Below are 4981 nucleotides of genomic sequence, written 5' to 3' on the forward strand. Positions count from 1 at the left end.
CAGGATGACTCTTCAACATTTCCTTTCTTGTTTTAAAAAAAAATTGACTGATTGTCAGAAGTGATGTTGGACATCCTTCCGGAGCGTGTCTGGGCTCATCTTTAAACTCTTCAGCCCAACACGACTTAAGCTGGCAGTACAGGGAAGAAAGGTAACCTTTAGCAGGCCCTTCCTACGTTATTTTTCACTCTGTAAGATAGTGCATGTAGAACTTTTTGGATCCATTCTATCTCACTGGGTTATTCCTAATTCTTGTAGTATGTAGTGCTTGCTTGTAATATGTAAAGAATGACAGAAGGATTACATAAAGCCTTTTGTTAAAATCTGCCCTATGATCTGCTCTGATCCTTTCACTGGACACCTCTTTGAGACTCCACTGTATATATTCTTTCCTAGGTTCTCTGCTGGGAAGCAGAGATAAGTTACACATGGAAAGAAGTTCCACGGTAAGCAGGTGAAATAATGAAGCCTCATTCTTTCTGTATCTCTTGCCCATTAATCTTTTTCTTTTCTTTCTACAGTACTCTGAATTCATCTGCTTATCATCTCCAGCATTCCCATCAAACTTTGTCCCTGTTCTCTAGCCGGTCTGGACCTATATGAAGCCAACAGTTATGTGCAGTTGGATTGTTCTGTTCATTGCTACAGTTAAGGTAGTCCTGGCTTTTTTATTCATTACGGGTCTAATTTATCTCTCTCTCTACATGCATACCAATTTCTGTGGGTTTCTTTACGAGTCGGATTACAAATGTGCGACTAGAAATCGAAACTGCCCTTCAGTGAAATGTATGATCATTGCTTTTTCATAGTGAAGAGTTCTTAATAAGATGCAGAGAAACAAAAAGTAAAAGCAATGCATCCAACATTTTGTACGTACAGCTGTTTTTATGTGAGACTGTTATCAGGAATTAAACTAGGGCTTTCCAGCTGAATCAGAAAATACAGATAAGCTTTCCTGCTTACTCAAGGTTTGTATCTTTTTCCATTTTGAGAAGGAACCGCAGAGGTAGGACGTGAGACAGGACCGGAGCACCACCTAGAGGTTACAGAGTAATACTGGGGAGTGAAAAGTACATGAAATAAAACCCATCCGTTGAGATGTACAGACCATGCAATTCTTTGGCTGACTTGCTTGTATATAAGGGAAAAATTTGTTCTGGAAATGTCATTACAGGATGTTCTTCATGGGCACTGCGGTGACTGAGAAGCAGGGGAATTTAGAATGATGTCTGATACAGCTGAAGAATGATGGTTTTGACTGTATCAGAAGCAGTAATTTGAGAATGTTTTGCCTGTTTGTGCCCTGTGGTTTAAAAAAAAAAAAAAAAGAAGTTTAGGAAAGATTTTGGTTTCCGATCTCCAAAGAATTTAAATAATAGTAGGCCAAAACCATTCACTCTTTGAAATAGTATAGTGTTGTTTGCAAGTTCTATGCACAATCACACTATAGCAGATTGAAAATGTTTGTCTTGGCATCAACAGTCACAGAGAACTGGCAAAATCTTTTATTAGAATAGAATAAAAATAATAATTTAACTTATACCTTGACATGCATGTTTGGACTGAGGCTGTGTGGTTCAGGGTTTGAAGGGGCTAGTCACCTGTGGCTCCGTTGTTCCAACAAAAAAGAGTGGTTGTTTAGTGTAGGCTCTGAAAAATACTTCTAGGTTTTATCTTTAGCTATATCCTCACACCTTGGATGTTATCAGACAAGAGACAGAGCCATCCTTGCTTTCTTTTCTGTGAAAGGAAGCAATTTATGCTCTTGGTCATCATTATTTTGATGTGTGATCTCACTTTAACCAAAAGCAAGGTCTTTGTGTGCTGCATGTAATTTACTGAAGGTTCCTGCACTTCTGTAAACATGACAGGATGGGCCAGGGATATACACTAACTCTACCCTCTGTACCTCAGTATTTGACAATAGTCACTCTTTTTATTGCATGCTTTCTTTCTTCTTTTCTTTTTTTAACAAAATCAAAATTTATTCAGGAACTATGAGTACTTATATTCACTACAGGATAAGAATGTTACAGCTGAAATGCATTAGATCAGTCTTGTCTTTTTGAGTAAAGACAGCTTTATTTTATAGGTGTAGTACCTGGTCAGCAAAAAAGACTTGCTAAAAAAATGGTGAACATCTCTGGGGAGAGAAATACATTCCAGAAAAAAAAAAAAAAAAGTCAAATATTTTCATGTTTGACAAGCTTCTTAGTTCTCTTGGGAGTATAACCACTATTTCACTGTAAGCCAAGTTCACTTGGTTGTTGCTGTATGCTTAGGAATTACTTCAAACCAAAAGGTTCACTGGGCTTTCTCTCTCAACAGGAGAGAAATCTCATCCTTGGGATGCAGCTATTTTTGTTTTCTAGACTTTTGCTAGCAGCAGAATGTCACCTATCCCACCTGTGCATTCTAACATGAAGACATGAAAGGAGAAGGAGGTAAAGTATTGTTTTCATGTATATTTCCTGCAGCAGTTTAGAAATGTTCTGTTATTTACCATTCCAGATCTGATCTGTTTGTGAAAAAGGGCATACACGAAATAAGGAACTGATGTCCCCAGGAAGGGGAACTTGTTTACATGAATCAGCTGTAAAAATAGGGGATTCTCCTGCATTATGTGTTGTAAGGAAGCTGAGCAGCAAACTGAAAAAAGAGAAGTACTGACAGCAGAAGTTTTGTGGGCTTGGGAATTGATTCTGTGAGTCGCTGGGAGATAGAATTATTGATAGCCAGTGGCAATCATGGGCACTCAGCCTGCAAAGAACAGTCCCACACTTCATTGAATTGGTAAGATAACATAACAGATCAGGGATAAGTGCTGGGGCACTTACACTCCCCTACAGCAGCATTAAGGAACAGATAGCTTCTGAAGGGATTCAGTGTTTTCCACTTGTGATTTGTGTTCTGGCAAATGGTACGTGCCAGGAAAGAGTATGATGCTATGAGAGGACCAAGAATACTTTGTGTTTGGTGAAGAATACACTGAGCAGTATGTAAGAGAGAAATCTGACTTGTCAGGGTCACTCCTAAGCAGGATCAACCCTTCTCATTTTCCACGTTTCTAAAAAACACTCAGCTTTTAACAAAACAGAATCAGTCATTCTAGTCTGGGGAAAAAAAAAAAAAAAGTGCCTGGCCCTAGTTTGCAACATTTAATCTTCTGGTGCGTCACACTTCTCGTCATGTGAATTGACTGGGAAGACTTCCATGCCTCGAGTTCTGTAACAGGTTTATCTGCGAGCAGAACATTGTCTGTTTCCTCACTTGACACATTTCTTATCAGTAGGTGAAATCCAGAGAGGAGGACTTGAAGAACTCTGCAGTCCCATATGTCAGCCTCAGAATGGAACCCAAGGACAACCACATTGAAAATTCAGGTTCTTTACATCCTTTATATCCTACATTAGAGAATGAAAATGTTGTCTGGCGTAAGACATAGTTACTTTTTACTGAAAAATTAATCAAGGGATTTAAATATGCAGACAGAGTAGGAAGCTTTTGAGAATCTATGATTTCTGGATACTTTGAGAACTTCCAAACTGACAGCATTCAGTTTGTTCATTGTATAATTCTAACAAAAACATCAGCTCCAGCCATTGCAACAACAATGTAGACACCAAACCTTTCATGGTGTCTTTAGGGTTGAAAATGAAACACTGAATGTCATTGTCAAATATCCTATTTTTGGATTATTATGCCACATCAGACTCTTTTCTCTATTTATACCCTAAGTGTTAGGCATGTTTGATGGAAATAGGCATACACTGCATTCCAGACACGGGGAAAAATTATCATAGAGTCACAGAATGGTTTGGGTTTGAAGGGACTTTAAACCTCACCCAGCTCCAACCTCTGCTGCGGGCTGGCTGCCCCCACCAGCTCAGGCCACCCAGGGCCCCATCCACTGCCTTGGGCATTCCAGGGTTGGGGCACGCACAGCTCTCTGGGCAACGTGTGACAGGGCCTCACCGCCCTCTGATTAAAGAATTTCTTCCTAATATCTAACCTAAATCTCCCCTTGTTTAGTTTAAAGCCATTGCCCTCTGTCCTGTCATTATCAGACCATGTAAAAAGTTGGTCCCCCTGCTCTTTATAAGTTCCTTTCAAGTACTGGAAGGCCGCAGTGAGGTTGCCCTGGAGCCTTTCCATCTCAAGGCAAACAAGCCCAGCTCCTTCAGCCTTTCTTCATAGGAGAGGTGCTCCAACCCCTCAAGCATCTTTGTGACCCCCTCTGAACCTGTTCCAAAAGCTCAGTGCCATTTTTTTTAATTATTTGTTTGATGTTGATGTTTTTATTTATGAAAATTCAGGCTGTTGATTCCAGCTTTAAGCATTATGTGAGATGTGTACCGTGACCTCTTCACTGTGAGAGTTACAGAATCTTCGCAAGTGTAAAACCAGCAAGCTGCAGCTTTTTACCTATTGCTGCCTGTGTATTCCATGTTTTTTTTTGCCATAAATAATAGTATCCGGGATGGAATTCAGCAGGCCCATCAGTGGGCAGAGGGGTGAGGGTTTGCTGAGTGAGATGAAGGTTGCATCGAGGTGGTGTGGGCTGCTGGGCAGCAGCACTCCTTCCACTGCGGCTGCAGCCCCAGGCGAGCGGCTGGGGCAGAGATCAGTGCGGGAGCTGGGGAACCCCGATGTGTGAGATAGCTCCCCACGCAAAGCAAGAGAAGGGTTTAAGCTGACTGTGGGCTAGACCACGCTGTGGCAAATACTTTATAATGTGGTCATGCAACTAATGAGCCCGGTCACAATACAGTAAGAGGCAGACGGCGGCCGAAGCGGTGACGGGGTGTGGCACGGCAGCAGCAGCCGGGTCAGCACCGATTTTCCGTCCGAAGGCCAAGCCCCGCTTCGGGCCGTGCCGCAGCGCCTGGGCTGCAGCGCAGCTCGAGCGGCCCCGGCCCTTCCGCTCCGCCTGCAGCCGCGGGCGGGGCGGGCACTACAAGTCCCGAGAGGCGGCGCGGCG

At 42.3% G+C, this 4981-nt stretch overlaps 1 long non-coding RNA gene across 1 annotated transcript; it reads left to right on the top strand.

Moving 5' to 3' along the window:
• LOC110403528 lies at nt 520-3928 on the top strand. The gene is made up of 3 exons (XR_002441705.1): nt 520-653; nt 2329-2444; nt 3290-3928. It is a non-coding gene; the product is annotated as an uncharacterized LOC110403528 (long non-coding RNA).

This window comes from Numida meleagris, chromosome 9 (genome assembly GCF_002078875.1).
Source record: "Numida meleagris isolate 19003 breed g44 Domestic line chromosome 9, NumMel1.0, whole genome shotgun sequence".
NCBI lineage: Eukaryota > Metazoa > Chordata > Aves > Galliformes > Numididae > Numida > Numida meleagris.